This window comes from Ranitomeya variabilis, chromosome 2, assembly GCF_051348905.1.
Source record: "Ranitomeya variabilis isolate aRanVar5 chromosome 2, aRanVar5.hap1, whole genome shotgun sequence".
NCBI lineage: Eukaryota > Metazoa > Chordata > Amphibia > Anura > Dendrobatidae > Ranitomeya > Ranitomeya variabilis.
The window spans coordinates 349588091-349606163 of NC_135233.1; the positions used below are offsets into that span (position 1 = coordinate 349588091).

At 46.6% G+C, this 18073-nt stretch overlaps 1 long non-coding RNA gene across 1 annotated transcript in view; it reads right to left on the reverse strand.

Annotated features, from left to right (window-relative positions):
- LOC143805828 (uncharacterized) overlaps nt 1–18073 on the reverse strand; it is a 32979-nt gene that overhangs the window by 12691 nt on the left and 2215 nt on the right. Inside the window, exon 2 of the long non-coding RNA XR_013221340.1 lies at nt 17363–17569. This is a non-coding gene — a long non-coding RNA (uncharacterized LOC143805828). The remainder of the gene's footprint in view (nt 1–17362; nt 17570–18073) is intronic.

An 18073-nucleotide genomic window follows, 5' to 3' on the forward strand; every position in this document is an offset into this window, starting at 1 on the left:
AATATCACAGCAGGCACTAGTTTAATCTTACAGACCACAATAATGAATGCAATAAAAGGTATTTCCGCTACCCATCCGCAATGCAGACAAGCACAGACCTGGACAAGGATCCGCTCATGTCACAGTTTATGGTCACAAACTGACCATTGTCAATACTGCCCTCTGAATCCAGCCTCACTGTCACTGGAGGTCTCAGCAGTGGAACGCTTTGTGGTCACCTTATGGACAATGGACTTCTAACAAAGAGAGATTGATAAAAGAGGCGAACCACTTTAATCAGGCAAAACAATTTGCTCATCTCCTCTTACTACTTAAATTATGATCCAAATCTTCGATGTTTTCTCACTCTGGCGACGTTTTGGAAAAATAAGCAAATGATGGTGCCCGTAATGACTGCCCCGAAGACAGGATGAGTTGTGTGATTGTCGCGGGAACATGCAGTAAAAGGGTTAATGATAAACCAACTTGAAGTGACCTTACTTTGGGAGTGTTCTCCATACCACAACCGGCCTAACAAGTTCACACAAGGCTCTACCTCCAGTTGACTCAGCTGCTTGTCTGAATCTTGGACGGTTGACACTCACTTCCTTGTTTGGAGCTTCCGACCTTTCCTGGAGACAGCAAATATTGTCAAGAGCCATAGAGATCTATTACCAGTAACTGTAGAGCTTGGCAAAAACATTCCAGGTATTGGAAGTTAACCCTCCCTATAAGACACTCAGGAACCCCTTCACAGCCTGGACCTTTAGGGAGAGAGCCCCCTTTGAGCAATTTATTTTTGGTTGGATGATAATTGGTTGAACCCCTTCTAGAACCAGAGGGATCATCTGTAACATATGAACTTGGGAAAGATGTAAATTTTGATCCAAAACACGTCATTCCAACATTAGAAAAGAAAAAAGGGCTTTATCTCACCAGATGCACAGATAGGGAAGTGTTACATTAACTGTATCTGAGAAGGCAGTAACCACCCATAAAAGGGAACATTTTCTTGTTTTTTGATGGTAGCATTTGGCAGCATGTTCTCATCTTGAGAAGGGGCCGTCATGTGCAGCTATCAGTAGACAGGTGATTGGAATTCCCACACAAACAAATGGCACTGCTCCACTGACAGTGGCACGTCAGGTCTCATCATCAGCCGGCACAGGCATTCTATGAGAAATCTCAAAACTTGACGTTAAAGGGGTTGTCCATTGCTGGACAACTCCTTCTTACATTTCAGCAATATTGGCTCTGAGTCTTCTGGTGGTCTTTCATCACTGATATGATCAGCTTCAACCTTCTCACTTCCGTCAGATGATACTGTGAAGGCTGCAGCCCATCAGCGGCCACCGATAGGCTGCAGTGTTCAAGAGACATAACAGAGTCACGTGAGTACCAGGAGACTTAGCAATGACATCCTTGGAATGGCGCAGTTTGGGAGGTGAGTATCTGGGTTTTGTAATTTTTATCTGGGATACTTTAGCATTTAAAGGAGTTGTCCACTACTAGGATAACCCATTCTTAAACTAAACGTTTGGCCACGATAAAATAAAGTAACCTATACTGACCTCCCTTGCTGGCTCCATTCCAGTGGTGTCGGCACTCGCAGTCCTGGGCTGTGATGCAGTGGAATGACACGTGATTCTTGGTGCCCAATCAGCGCTGGTATCAATGTCTTCGCCTACTGTCGAAATGAACATGAAGAGGAACTCCGAGATCAGCTGCAGCCTGGACTCCCTCTTCATGTTCAGTTCGTACAAAGGCAGGGCCAGTGATGCCTGCACAAATTGGGCAACGAGCATCACGTGTCATTCCACTACATCACAGCCTCGAGTGCGGACAACACTGGAATGGATTCGGAATGGGAGGTGAGTATAGATTTATTTTATCGGGGCAGAACATTTAGTTTAAGAAGGGGTTGTCCTAGTAGTGGATAACCCCTTTAAGAAGGAGCTGTCCAGTATTGGACCACAACTTTAAAGAAGTATTTCCATTTAGGAATAGTATGGTGTATCGTTATTATAAACCATAACATTCTCTTTGATTAGAGTTAGACCAGTGGGATCCCGAATGGCCATATGAATGGAGCTGTATTACAGTTCCTTACAGAGCGGGTTGTCAGGAACATGCTGAGAAAATCTGTGATGGAGTTTCAGCACTTAAAGTGGTGCCCCAAAAATAGAAACAAAAACAGTATAATTAAAGGAAATATCATTATAGATAAGTTCCTAAATACTTAAAATTAGCAAATAACAATGGTTTTGGCAAAGAGGTAACCACAACAGAATTAAAATGGTCGCTGCCTTGTTACACTGTTAGTACTAGGTCTTAGAATGTTGATAAGGCCGGAACGTATGAGTATGTGTGTAGCGCCCCCACTGCCGCAGGGCCGAGGGGTACCCAGTACCGGGCCTCTGAGTCTCTGTTCTGGGGTTGTCACGGTGGCTAGACCCGGTCCGTGACCCTGCTGAGGGGTGTACAATGATAGGTGTGCGAGATAGTGACGATGTTGTGGTGGTAATGGTGCGGTGCAGTAAATAACGAGGACACCAGGTTGCAGTCTCTTTACCTCTTTACTGAAGGCTTCTGGGTCCTCAGTCCGGAATACGGTTAACCGGGCTGCGCAAGTCCGGCCGGTCCGATGGCACCTCCAGAGTTCCCTTTGCAGGTGGAAATCTGTGCCTTCCTTCTAGCGCTTGTGTGTTGTGGTCCTCCCCTGCTGTGCTTATGGGATAGTACCCCACAACTGTTGTGTCTGTTTCTCGTGTTCCCTCACAACAACTCGATTCTGATGTTCTTCTTAATCTCGTCCCCCAGATCTTATGGTAGGACGCACCCGTATGATGGGAAGGCTCGGAGCTCTTCCGGGACCCTAGAGTCGCCCCTCTCCACAAGTTGCCCCCTATGTCTGCGTAGGTGATGTAGGTGAGACAGCCAGCCTATAGCTCTCTGTCCTGCCGTTGGTTTGAAGTAATGCTTAGAGCTCTGTCTTCCTCGGCGTTCCAGCCACCGGTTAGTTACGCCTCAGTAGGATGTTGCCTCGGTCTTACAGCACGACTCCTACTGGTATTTCTCCCTGTTGCGTTGATCTTGTTTCTCACTCAGCACAATAAATCTCGCTTCTTGTCCTTTCTTAGGGCACCGCCGCTATGAAGTGCAGGCGCGGTCTCGTAGCTTTCTCTCTGATTGCCAGGCCTCTGTCAGGATCCCACCCCTGACAGGGACCCTACCGAATCTTCCCCTGCAACACCCTCTGCCACAAGGTGTTGCCTGGTTCCAACCCAGTCAGCGTTCTCCCTAACTTCCTGCCTAACCCCCAGTTTTACCAGACTGTGAGGAGTGGCCTAATGAATAGCACCCTTAGCTCCCCCTGGAGGCCAGACTGTGAAATGTATTGGTGTCTGTGATACCTGGTCAGATGAACTCCTTCAGTGCCATCAGACGTACCATAGCCCCCCCTTAGCGGCGGAGCCACAGTACTGCAACGACCAGGACTCTGGGGCGCTGCACTCCCCCCCGGTTAAATCCAGTACTCCTGGACTGGGAAGAAAACAACAATACATGTCAGCAAAAAGACATACAATTTTGAAAATGCAAGTACAAGTCAACTTTTTAACAGAGCTTCCCTTTATGGGAGGTGAGGACACTTGAACGTTACAAACATGGTTAAATACTTTTAAATAACTTTGCTATAAATAACTTTTCTTACCCAACCGGGTATTCTACTAAGTGCAAAATTTTTTGAACGATAATCCAACTTTGCCTTTAAGGACGTACTCGCTAAATCCACTAAAGACCTTCTTATATCACATATAAGGCTAATTAACTTTTATGCATTCTCCTTCTTTAAATCTGCAGGACCGCCTGTCCTAACTGCTCCAGACCTACTGCCTCTCCTTTCTGTTACAGGACCGCTCCTTTCCGCCCGAGCCTACTGTCCTTCCACTACTATACACAGTATAGAACATATCATTTTTCTTTCAGTTTAAGATCGCTGAGCCATCTCTATATGGCTCCTAGGAGGACTCACTACTAACCCCTACGGGTTCACTTCCTGTCCTCATTCTTCTATTAACATTATTGAACATTTCTTACAATCAACTAGTTGGTTACATTTAACTTTCACATATCAACATCATCAATACTTTCTTTTCAAGACATTATTGCCATTCAACCATCTTAAGGCAACACTGTTCATAAGTGCAGGATGTGAGCATCCCCTTTAAGAGGGGACCAAGTCTCTATGAGGTAGTGCAACTTCTCAAGCTGCAAGTCCGTATGCAGCAAGGACTCCAGTGCAGGTTCCAAGAACCGTATCTTCGCAAAGAGTCCGTTTTTTATGTAAAACCAGTAGAAAGCACCTTTAAGAAGGTGCAAACTACATACAAGGAGTTTGTATCATGCATTGTTCATGATTCAGCAGTTCTGGATAACTTGTGCAAAAAGTAGAAAACAAACAAAAACAATAGGGATCCCGGGTCAACAAAGGGATCCCTTTAAGAGTAACCCTAAACGGGTTTTAGCAGCAAAACAGTTAACTATTTACAATCATTAAAGCATTTTTGCTTACTCTGATGGTGGCTGTGCAGGGGGTGGTCTCCTGTCCCCGGCCGATGCAGCACCTGTGCTGGTAGTTGGTCTCTCAGGTGCCATCAGATCAGCCGGTGTCTGGATTTGAAGGCTAACCCTGCTTGCAAGCTCGGCGGCTGCTACAAGGCGGACGGTGGTGAAAGTAACGAGATCTGTCAAATCTGGATCAACCGGGGTTGCGGCAACAGGTGACGCTCCCTCAGGCTCACACCGGTGGACGTTCCGAGTGCACCATCCTTGTGCATTCCGGCGGCGAGTGTAGATCACCTGATCCCCCTTTGCAATGGGTCACCATCTCGACTGCAGCAGGGAGTTTTTACGTTGTAACTAGTAAAGAAGACATCAGTTGGTAGTCCCGGTTCCTGTATGGAGCCCCAACCCCTCTTCGGGTTGAAGGCTAGCACAGTCCCCCGCTTTACCATGTCGTTCCTATTGTGCGCAGGCTTCCTGCGTTGCGTCTTCGGCATATCAGATTGCTCTGTTTTGTCTCGGTTTTTCCAGTGTTGGATCAGACATTGTTTATATTGTTCCCAAGTGAGCACAGCAAGGGTGAGGCTCTCCCCCGGAGCTCCATACGGCTCGTTCCAGGGGGTGTCCCACCGGAGGATCACCCCGTCTGGGCCCACATCTATGGGTTCCCCCATCTTGGTCGGTAGGGGAGGTACCAGCTTCCCCATCACGTCGGGGGTGAGGACCACCCGTTCCACCGTAAAGGCGCGGTTATTGTTGCTGGGGTGAGGAGCGGTCACAGGAGCCGGATCGGTCAGGAGAGCAGAATCGGCCGGGGGAGTAGGGGTGCCGTCCATACCTGCGCCTGATGTGGTTCCACCGATGTCGATCTGTTCCATTGACGAGGACACTGGAATCGGCTGCAGCCCAGACCGCGGCTCTTCCGGAGTGACCTCTTGATGTGGCTCCGCCCTCCATGGCTCCGTGGCTGGGATAGGTAAGCTCGGCTCCTCCACTGGCGGCTCCAAGGAGTTCAGGTCCTTCACCGGCGGTGGACGCGAGTCCGCCTCTGATGGGTGAGGGCAAGCCGGGATCACCTCGCCGTTGCTCGGGCACTTGCTGCTCATCGTCGCTGTCTGGCATTCGGCGGCAACGCATGCACCTGGCTCCGCCATTTCTCCGAGGTCGAGCTCCCTCTTCACCTCGTTCCCGCCGTTGCAAATCAGGGGGCGGTTCTCCTCTGCTGCTGGGTAGGTCGTCCTCTTGCAGCAGGAGTCGGAGGGGGCAGTCGCTACTTCTGGCGCCGCTTTGGTAGTCTCCTCCCATGGCACGCCCTTCTTCTTCCTCTGCGCTCCCTGTGGCGCTGCAATGGCGGCGACTTTTGGCGGGAACTTTTGGCGGTAAATGGCACAGCACAGTCTTTGCAATAAATCACAGTCCAAGTATAATAAATCACAGTTCCAAGGCACACATGACCCAATTCCTCAGGCTTAAGTAGATCCTGTTCGTGACGCCAAAGTTGTAGCGCCCAACTGCCGCAGGGCCGAGGGGTACCCGGTACCGGGCCTCTGAGTCTCTGTTCTGGGGTTGTCACGGTGGCTAGACCCGGTCCGTGACCCTGCTGAGGGGCGTACAATGATAGGTGTGCGAGATAGTGATGATGTTGTGGTGGTAATGGTGCGGTGCAGTAAATAACGAGGACACCAGGTTGCAGTCTCTTTACCTCTTTACTGAAGGCTTCTGGGTCCTCAGTCCGGAATACGGTTAACCGGGCTGCGCAAGTCCGGCCGGTCCGATGGCACCTCCAGAGTTCCCTTCGCAGGTGGAAATCTGTGCCTTCCTTCTAGCGCTTGTGTGTTGTGGTCCTCCCCTGCTGTGCTTACGGGATAGTACCCCACAACTGTTGTGTCTGTTTCTCGTGTTCCCTCACAACAACTCGATTCTGATGTTCTTCTTAATCTCGTCCCCCAGATCTTATGGTAGGACGCACCCGTATGACGGGAAGGCTCGGAGCTCTTCCGGGACCCTAGAGTCGCCCCTCTCCACAAGTTGCCCCCTATGTCTGCGTAGGTGATGTAGGTGAGACAGCCAGCCTATAGCTCTCTGTCCTGCCGTTGGTTTGAAGTAATGCTTAGAGCTCTGTACTTCCTCGGCGTTCCGGCCACCGGTTAGTTACGCCTCAGTAGGATGTTGCCTCGGTCTTACAGCACGACTCCTACTGGTATTTCTCCCTGTTGCGTTGATCTCGTTTCTCACTCAGCACAATAAATCTCGCTTCTTGTCCTTTCTTAGGGCACCGCCGCTATGAAGTGCAGGCGCGGTCCTGTAGCTTTCTCTCTGATTGCCAGGCCTCTGTCAGGATCCCACCCCTGACAGGGACCCTACCGAATCTTCCCCTGCAACACCCTCTGCCACAAGGTGTTGCCTGGTTCCAACCCAGTAAGCGTTCTCCCTAACTTCCTGCCTAACCCCCAGTTTTACCAGACTGTGAGGAGTGGCCTAATGAATAGCACCCTTAGCTCCCCCTGGAGGCCAGACTGTGAAATGTATTGGTGTCTGTGATACCTGGTCAGATGAACTCCTTCAGTGCCATCAGACGTACCATAGCCCCCCCTTAGCGGCGGAGCCACAGTACTGCAACGACCAGGACTCTGGGGCGCTGCATGTGCATAAGGAAGCTCCACTGCTGAAACCAAGAGATAAACCAAACCATGTACCATGTTATTCAGGACAGTGGACAGCTGTGTGAGTATGTCCAGTATAAAGGCCCCATCACACACAGCGACGCTGCAGCGATACAGACAACGATGCTGATCGCTGCAGCGTCGCTGTTTAGTCGCTATGTGGTCGCTGGGGAGCTGTCACATAGACAGCTCTCCAGCGACCAACAATGCCGAGGTCCCCGGGTAACCAGGGTAAACATCGCAGGGCCGCGCTTAGTAACCCGATGTTTACCCTGGTTACCAGCGTAAAAGTAAAAAAAACAAACAGTACATACTCACCTTCGCGTCCCCCGGCGTCCGCTTCCTGCACTGACTGAGCGCCGGCCCTAACAGCAGAGCGGTGACGTCACCGCTGTGCTGTACTTTCACTTTCCGGCCGGCAGTCAGTCAGTGTGGGAAGCGGACGGCAAGGGACCTGACGGACACCGGAATGTGAGTATGTACTGTTTGGTTTTTTTTACATTTACGATGGTAACCAGGGTAAACATCGGGTTACTAAGCGCGGCCCTGCGCTTAGTAACCCGATGTTTACCCTGGTTACCAGTGAAGACATTGCTGAATCCGTGTCACACACACCGATTCAGCGATGTCAGCGGGACCTGAACGACCAAAAAAAGGTCCAGGCCATTTCGACACGACCAGCGATCTCGCAGCAGGGGCCTGGTCGCTGGTACGTGTCACACATAGCGAGATCGCTACTGAGGTCACTGTTGCGTCACAAAACTTGTGACTCAGCAGCGATCTCGCTATGTGAGACGGGGCCTTTACATCAGATGGACAGCAGTGTGAGCAGCCTCTTCTTACCTCAGCACTCCTGGTATTTCCAGCATTAGATCAGACAGAGAAGGTGAAGAGCAGTGTGAGCAGCATCTGCTTACCTCAGCACCAGGGGTGTAACTACAACAGGTGAAGGGGTTGTAATTGCACCTGGGCCCTGGAGCCTAGGGGGCCCTAAAAGTCCCTTTGGTCTATAGAAAAAGACTATTGCTATTAAAGATTTAAAATATTTGGGGGCCCCGTTGGCGCTTTCGCATCGGGGCCCATGAGTTTCAAGCTACGCCACTGCTCAGCGCCACTGGTATCCTTAGTATTATATCATATAAACATGGTGGACAGTAATGTAGGCAGACTCTTCTTTCATTAGCACCCGTGGTAACTCCAGTATTAGATCAGATAGGTGTGGTGGACAGCAGTGTGAGCAGACTCTTCTTTCATCAGCACTCCTGGTATCTACAGTATTAGATCAGTTAGACGTGGTGGGTAGCAGTCTCATCTTACCTCAGTACCCCTGGTATCTCCAGTATTAGATCAGATTGACAGGATAGACAACCGTGTGAGCAGCCTCTTCTTACCTCAGCACCCCTGGTATCTCCAGTATTAGATCAGATTGATAGGATAGACAAGTGTGATCAGCCTCATCTTACCTCAGCACCCCTGGTATCTCCAGTATTATATCAGAGAGACAGGGTGGACAGCAGTGTGAGCAGCCTCATCTTACCTCAGCACACTGGTTTCTCCAGTATTATATCAGATAGACCGGGAGGACAGCAGTCAGCAGCCTCTACTTAACTCAGCACCCCAGTATATCTGGTATTAGATCAGATTGACAGGGTAGACAGCAGTGTGTGCAGCCTCTTTTTACCTCAGCACCTCTGGTTTCTCCAGTATCAGGTCAGATAGGCAGGGAGATCAGTAGTGTAAGCAGCCTCTTTACTTCCCTCAGCACTCCTGGTATCTCCAATGTTAGATCAGACAGACATCATGGACAGCAGTGTGAGTGGGCTCTACTTGCCTCAGAACCCCTGGTATCTCCAGTGTTAGATTAGATAGGCAGATATACAAACTTATATTCCAGTTCATCTCTTTAGGTTTTTGTTTCTTGTTTTTGCACTCTGTACAAATAAGGGCATGGCCTCACTTTTCTTTGAGCTGGACATTACGTTTATATAGCTTCCCATGGCTGGGTGCTCATTAGTCAGGGTCTCGGTCCTGCTTGGCCCTTATGCACATTTACATAACATATGGTAAGGATTTAATGCTACAAGTTAGGACCATCCCAAATATGGTCACCTTAACGTGGTGGGATGGCTTTTATGTTTTTTTATCAAAATTATTATAACTAAGTACCCTGCTATTTTCATGTACTATTACTATTTATTTACTGAAGGGTATTTGCTCACTTTGCTTTTATCTTAGGTTTTTTTTTCGTACCTCAAGGTATGTGCACACGTTCAGGTTTTTTCGCGTTTTTTCGCAATAAAAACGCTATAAAAACTCATTAAAAACGCATACATTATGCATCCTATCATTTAGAATGCATTCTGCATGTTTTGTGCACATGGTGCGTTTATTTCCGTGAAAAAAACGCATCGCGGTAAAAAAAAGCATGTTCATTAATTTTGCGCATTTTCTGCGTTTTTCCCGCAATTCTATGCATTAGGAAAAAACGCACAAAAAACGCATCAAAAACGCATGAAAAAACGCGAAAAAACCGCGGATTTCTGGCAGAAATGTCCGATTTTTGTCAGGAAAATTTCGGCTAGAAATCCTGACGTGTGCACATAGCCTCAGCCCTCCTGGTATTTCCAGAATTAGATCACGTAGACAGGTTGGACAGCAGTGTCAGCAGCCTCTTCCTACCTCAACACCCCTGGTATCTCCAGTATTAAATCACATAGACAGGGAGAACAGAAGTGTGAGCAGCCTCTTTTTACCTCAGCACCCCTGGTATCCCCAGTATTAGATCACATAGATGGGGGGGTGGGGGACAGCAGTGTGAGCAGCCTCTCTTCTTACCTCAGCACCCTTGGTATCTCCAGTATAAGATCGGATAGACAGGGAGGACAGCAGTGTCGGCAGCCTCTTCTTACCTCAGTACTCCTGGTATCTCCAGTGTAAGATCAGACAGACAGGGAGGACAGCAGTGTGAGCAGCCTCAGCTTACTTCAGTAGTGGAATGCTATTAACATTCTAGGACTGATATGTCAGTGTAACAAGGTGGCGGACAACTTAATTTTATAGTAAGTACCTCAGTGGACAAAACAATTGAGAATTGCTACTTAAACATACTTAGTAATGATGAGCGAATATACTCGGTGCTCGGGTGTCCTGGGAGTATTTGTTGGTGTTCGGAGATTTAGTTTTCATTGCCTCAGCTAAATGATTTACAGCTATTAGCTAGCTTGATTACATATAGGGATTCCCTAGCAACCAGGCAACCCCCACATGTACTCAGGCTGGGTAGTAGCTGTAAATCATTCAGCTGAGGCGATGAAAACTTAATCTCCGAACACTAACAAATACTCGGAGATCACCCGAGCAAGGAGTACACTCGCTCATCACTAATACTTAGGAATTTATTTATAATAATGTTTCATTTATTTATTTTTCTATTCCTGGAGAACTTCTTTAACCCCCTTAAGTTTGAGGATTAAGTGGGTTCAAAATGTTGGATCCCTACAAATGAAGGAGAAAGGGCAAATCCTAGTTATACCCATTGCTTTTGGAACCAAATGGTCTTCCTCTCCAAGAAATACAGTCCCTGCTGAAATTGCAGCTTTTGCAATCCCTACTATTAAGGTGCTCATACATATGAATGCTCCTTTGGCCGATGACTATCTCTCCCAACTCCCCCATTTGCATGAAGATTAGGCTTGACTGAGTGCTCATTGCTGTCCATTGTGAGAGGGGAGGATATAGATCTTGACATTATCTATGAAGGAAGAGTTGGTAGCCCCCCATGCACATCAGATGGTGGTCCGCCAAAATCAGCAGGTTCTGCCCACAATAATTGAACATTTTTGGGGTTATTGAAGGTACTGTGTTTGATACAATGGATTAGACACATAAATCCTTCATTCTAATTTTTCTTTAAATCCCAGGAAGAAGCCCAGTAAGATTATATAACCACGGCAGAAATTTAAGCATGTGTGCGTTATGCCTGTCGTCACTGCCAGCTGAATCACGGACACACTAACACTATGGCAATATTGGACAATCACGGGACAGGATTTCTCATTGGTTTGTATAAATTGACCTTCTTATGGAAAATTAGCGCTATATCATTAAGTGCCAGCAGGACCGGGGGTTACCCTGTCATTACAGTCAGTTAATGCCATAAATACGGTGACTAATACAGCGCATTTCACGAGATTAAACCATGGCTGAGGATGTGCAGTATAGAATATATGGGTAGGGCCGGCTCAAAATCCCATAGTCTGCACCTTATATGAGCCCGGTTATGGGTATTAGCAGTGATTCCCTGCTGCTTAAGACATGAAAGTTTCTATGATTTTACTTTTACACTCGGTCCTTCAGGATAATTGTTGGTACAGAGAGTGAATTGCGCCATATAATTTTTAAAAGTATAAGTGCCAGCCGTTTTGCAGGCCGTGACCAATTCCCTGTCCTCTGAATATTTGGATGCCAGGACTAAATCTAATGATGCAACATCCCAGTGTCACATATAAAAAAAACACAGGGCGTGTTAACTTTCCAGGAAGATACTGTGGCAGATCAAGAGATTTCACAAATCTTCTGGATAATTTCTTTTTTTTTTCCCTGAGCCTCAAGGATGTTCGAAAAGAGTTGACAAGGATGAGGAAGTCTTGAGGTGCAGGTGTAGCAGTGAAAAGTAAGTATTTAACCCCTTCACCCCCGGAGCTTTTTCCGTTTTTCCGTTTTTGTTTTTCGCTCCCCTCCTTCCCAGAGCCATAACTTTTTTATTTTTCTGTCAATTTGGCCATGTGAGGGCTTATTTTTTGCGGGACGAGTTGTACTTTTGAACGACATCATTGGTTTTACCATGTCGTGTACTAGAAAACGGGAAAAAAATTCCAAGTGCAGTGAAATTGCAAAAAAAGTGCAATCCCACACTTGTTTTTTGCTTGCCTATTTTGCTAGGTTCACTAAATGCTAAAACTGACCTGCCATTATGATTCTCCAGGTCAGTACGAGTTCATAGACACCTAACATGACTAGGTTCTTTTTTACCTAAGTGGTGAAAAAAAATTCCAAACTTTGCAAAAAAATAAATAAATAAAATTGCGCCATTTTCCGATACCCGTAGCGTCTCCATTTTTCGTGATCTGGGGTCGGGTGAGGGCTTATTTTTTGCGTGCCGAGCTGGCATTTTTAATGATAGCATTTTGGTGCAGATACGTTCTTTTGATCGCCCGTTATTGCATTTTAATGCAATGTCGTGGCGACCAAAAAAACGTAAATCTGGCGTTTCGATTTTTTTTTCATTACGCCGTTTAGCGATCAGGTTAATGCTTTTTTTTATTGATAGATCGGGCGATTCTGAACGCGGCGATACCAAATATGTGTAGGTTGGGTTTTTTTTTTATTGATTTATTTTGATTGGGGCGAAAGGGGGGTGATTTAAACTTTTATATTTTTTTTATTTTTTTCACATTTTTTTTTACTTTTTTTTTTAACTTTTACCATGCTTCTATAGCCTCCATGGGAGGCTAGAAGCAGGCACAGCCCGATCGGCTCTGCTACATAACAGCGATCATCAGATCGCTGTTATGTAGCTAAAATGCAGGTGTGCTGTGAGCGCCGACCACAGGGGGGCGCTCACAGCCACCGGCGATCAGTAACCATAGAGGTCTCCAGGACCTCTATGGTTACAATGTACAAGCATCGCCGACCTCCGATCATGTGACGGGGGTCGGCGATGCGCTCATATCCGGCCGCACGGCCGGATGCGGTAGTTAAATGCCGCTGTCTGAGTTTGACAGCGGCATTTAACTAGTTAATAGCGGCGGGTGATCGCGATTTCACCCGCCGCTATTGCGCGCACATGTCAGCTGTAAAAAACAGCTGACATGTCGCGACTTTGATGTGCGCTCACCGCCGGAGCGCACATCAAAGCGGGGGTCCCGACATGTGACGTACTATACCGTCACATGTCGGGAAGGGGTTAAGAACTTAAACGGGTTGTCCACTAATGGAAGGTGAAAAAAATAAAAAATAAAATTGATACCTCCTGAACTGGCGAAACTCCGCTTGGAAGAAATGTGAACGCTACAGACGATCAGCACTTTGGACTCTACTGTTCTTTTTCTAATCCTAACTTTTATATCTCAGCCACCTTGATGTCTGTGGGCAAAAGACCTTTCTAGGATCAAAACTGTGTAATGTGCAAGTCCTATAGTAGCTAGTTAGTAATGTAGCCTTGTACCAAGCATAACCTAATACCAAGACTATGGCCGGGGTCACACTTGCGAGTGCAATGCAAGAAACTCCCGCGAGTCTCTCGCATCAATACCTGGCACTGCCGCCAGCACTCGGGACCGGAGTTTGCAGCTGCATGTATTTCTATGTAGCTGAACGCTCCGGTCCTGAGTGCTGGCGGCAGTGCCAGACATTGATGCGAGTTTCTGGCATTGCACTCACAAGTGTGACACCGGCCTAAGTCGAGAAGTGGTAGAACCAAAGTGGTACCATTAAATGAACCCTTTCAATAGAAGGAATAACAGGAAAATGTAGAGTCCAAATTTCTACAGATCCAGTTTATACTCAATCCAAGTATTTACTAAAAGGAACAGAACTAATGAACCCATCTTATCTTCTGGAAAAGGCTTTGAACTGGTGCCATACAGATAAATATGATAAAAGGAACAGTAAAGAACAGGAGTATCAGGAGATCATTTCCAGATCCCGACCTCACCTTACCTTTTTAGGATTACGTTATTCCAATATTCTTTAGAATAAATGACATCATGGTTGGCGCACACGTCATTAACTGGTTAAAATACAAAATTATAGGTGTACTCGGCCTTCTGTGAAATGAATGGAGGTAGAGCATGCGCACCGCTGCTTTGTTTAGGATGAAGAACCCAATTCTCGGGACCCACAGCGATCAGTCAATATCCCCGATCCTATTCTAGTAATATCCCTTTAAGTACAGTGCAGTATGCCTTAGCATTGTGCACCGTCTATGTCTATCATGAAGTCTGGTGCTATACACAAGGCTGAAGGCTCATTGTATGCCAGTAATGTGCCATCTCCTGTACCAGCTCATTTCCGGATCCCTGACCTCACCTTTTTTAGGGGATTACATTATGCAAACAGTCTTTAGAATAGATGACGTCATGTCTGACTCACACAAGCGCCTCCATGTAAGCAGACAGGAACACTCACTATGACACACGGATTGTGACTGCAGACCTGGTCACAGGCTACTACGGAGAGAGGGTGACATCAGGGCAAATACACGGAGCACAATAGACACTCACATTCCTAGGGTCAGAGACCGCTGCCAAAATACAGGGGCTAACAAAGGTTGACTATTTAAAAAAAAAAAAAAAAAAAAAAAAAGTTTGCAAATCTTCGAGTGAAACTCAACTTTCACATGTAGAAATTTTCTGGAATTTCCGGACAAAAAGTCACCTCTCTTTCATGGTACCAGCATTGTGCATAAGGCTTTAACATTAAAAAACATTAAGGGTATGTGTCCACGTTCAGGATTGCATCAGGATTTTTCATCAGTATTTGTAAGCCAAAACCAGCAGTGGAACAATTAGAGGAAAAGTATAATAGAAACATATGCACCACTTTTGCATTTATCACCCACTCCTGGTTTTGGCTTACAAATACTGATGAAAAATCCTGACCAAATCCTGATGCAATCCTGAACGTGGACACATACCCTTAGGGTGTGTGTCCACGGTCAGTAAACGCTGCTTGTTTGACGCTGCGCAGAGCTGCAGCGTCAAACACGCAGCGTCCAGATGTTCCAGCATAGTGGAGGGGATTTTTTGAAATCCCGTGTCCACTATGCGTGGAAACCCGCACGCGGCGGCCCTGCGACTCCGGACATGCTGCGCGTCTTTTCAGATCGCAGCATGTCCGTACACCTTGCGGGGACGCAGCGTCCGCGCAAGGCATAACACAGGGCCCTATGGGAGGGGGGCGATGATCCCGGATGTGTACAGTTAACACATCCGGCATCATCGCGTCCCAGAAGGGGGCGGGGCTTCGCCGCTCCGGCGATACCGCCGGCCATCCTGAACGTGGACACGCAGCCTAAAAGTCTGCAGCTTTTGAAGATTTGAAATCTGCAGCCTGTTCATTTGTCCTGCAGATGTCGGTGACTATTTCACTTTTTGCATTACACTATGAAATCGACAGTAGGAAATGGTGGCACCATCATGGATTTCGACGCCTGCGGTAGAGATGGCATGCTGGCCGATAATGCACTAGTCGGCTTTTTTAAAAGTTGCTTTTTGTGCTTTTATCACTCCAGCGTTTAACCCCTGAAAATCCACTGTCAATCTCAGACAGCACCATTGCAGTGGCATGATCAAGGTGACGATGGGTAGACATAGAAGCCGGGAGCCTGCTGAAATCCATCATGGCTAACATCTTTGTGTTCCTATCAAACCAAGCCTGCGTCTTCATAGGAGATTGTCATTTTGTCTATATACTGCAATATTTTGCACAAGCGATTGTAGGTATGAGCACCCACTGGAGACTAAAAGAATACTAAAAAGGAAGAAAAAACATTTTTTTTTTAATTATCAAAATGAAAAACAAAAGTGTTTAAACCCAAATCCCCTTTTTTTCCAATTAAAGCTAAAGAAAATTACAAAATAAACATTTGGTATCGTAGCACCCGCAAAAGTCCAACCTATTAAAATAATAAAATGTATAAACCCACAAAAATACAAAAAAAAACCTCAAAATCCCAAAACTGCCATCTTTCTGTCGCCACCCCTTGCAGCGCAGCACTGGGGTCCTCAGTTCATATCCCACCAAGGACAACATCTGTAAGGAGTTTGTAAGTTCACCCCGTGTTTGTGTGGATTTCCTCCCACATTCCAAAGATATACTGATAGGGAATGTAGATTGTGAGCTCCAATGGGGACAGTGATGATAATGTCTGTAAAGCGTTGTGGAATTTATGGTGCTATATAAGTAAAATAAAAAATAAATATAGCATAGTTGTGGTCACATGTCCGCCTACTACCGTCACGTACACTAAGCGGATTCACTAGTCTGAAATCTCATGGCTCGACTTCAGACTTGTACCCCAAGCCTGGACAACCCCTATAATCTATCATTCGCGATGGGCCACAAAACACGTCTACAACTTGATGCCACATGTGCCAGCGGGGCTGTGGAGTCGGTAAGCCAAACCTCCAACTCCGACTCCTCAATTTCCATGACACCGACTCCACCAAAATGGGCTCCGACTCCACGACTCTGACTCCACAGCCCTGTGTGCCAGTATACACCATGATTAGGCTACTTTCACACTTCCGTCTTCTGTGGTCCGTCGCAATCCGTCATTATGGCAAAAAAACAAATCCTGCAAATGTGCCCGCAGGATCCATTTTTTTGCCATACACTTCAATGGACGACGGATTGCGACGGATGTACACAAGTTGCATCCGTCGTGCGACGGATGCTTCATTTTTTTGCGGTCCGTCGGGACAAAAAAACGTTCAATGGAACTTTTTTTGTCCGTCGGTTCCGCGCTGCGCGGCCGGAACTCCGCCCCTCTCCCCGCTCATCACACTGGGCAGCGGATGCGTTGTAAAACTGCATCCGCTGCCCACGTTGTGCTAAATTTAGCACAACGTCCATCGGACCAACGGTTTGCGACGGCCCCGTACCGACGGAAGTGTGAAAGTAGCTTTAGACACCAAGGTCTCGCCATAAACACGCTGCTAGACGTGTCCCATTGTCTTCACTCCTGCAGTTTCAGGTAAGGGATGATTAGTGACTGATTAGATTACATGCGGCTAATGAATGGGTCCAATGATCTGATCATGATGAAACAGGCAATCAGCATATCCTCTGATTGTTACTTCATCCCCATTCTCTGACACTACACAATGCAGGTTACTTGTGGCATTGCAGCTGAGCTGCAATACCAGACACAACCCACATTCATATTTTTCTATATGAAACGTAATATTTAGTGCCGGATTCCTTTCTTTCTTCCGTTTTAGTCCCGTTTTCCTGTATATACCGTCTACCTGTTTCTTAGCTCTTCTTTGTTGTTTTCAGCCACTGTTGCAGTTTCGCCAAGTTTCATACATGTGATTGTGCCAATAAAATATAAAGAGGTCATTATATAAGTCTATTAACCCTCTTATTTGTACCTGTGGTTATATTCATGTTCTTCTTTCAGAGGCTCTGATTAATAATTGCAGAAACTCAGTTACGGGTGCAGCGTGACAAGGACGCCAGCACATTCCCAGCTACGCAGTCTGGAAAAACTGGTCGATCAGTGTATTACTGCGGCACAGCATAGCACAGAGTGATCATATCACATTGCAACGAAGGCTCCTGCTCTGGAAACACATGACCTGTAATGCATTTCAAGCAAAATGTCACTTTAAACAGCGCAACAGGCTCATCCCAGCGTTATATTGTGGCTAATAACAGAGAACAACGGTATAAATGGACCTGTATAAGGAGGGGTTAATATGTACTGGGAATTGCGAGTCAATATTTAAAGGGATTTTCCAAAAATATAACATTATCCCCTATCCAAAAAATAGCTAATAACTTGTTCATTTCTGGGGGTCCGACCGGAGCAGAGGTGTGCATGCTCCATTCAAGTCAGAAGCCCCAGCAGTCAGACCCCCAGCGATCAGCAACTAATATCCTATCCCTTGATAGGGATCATTTGCAATTTGGGTAAAACCTTTTAACACTGTGACCAATCTTTGTTTTTGCACTTTTTTTTCTTTCCTCCAATTATTCCAAGAGTCATAAAGTTTTTATTTTTCCCTCCACCTAGCCGTATGAGCACTTGTTTTTTTGCGGGACGAGTTGACGTTTTGAATTAAACTTTTCATTTTACCGTA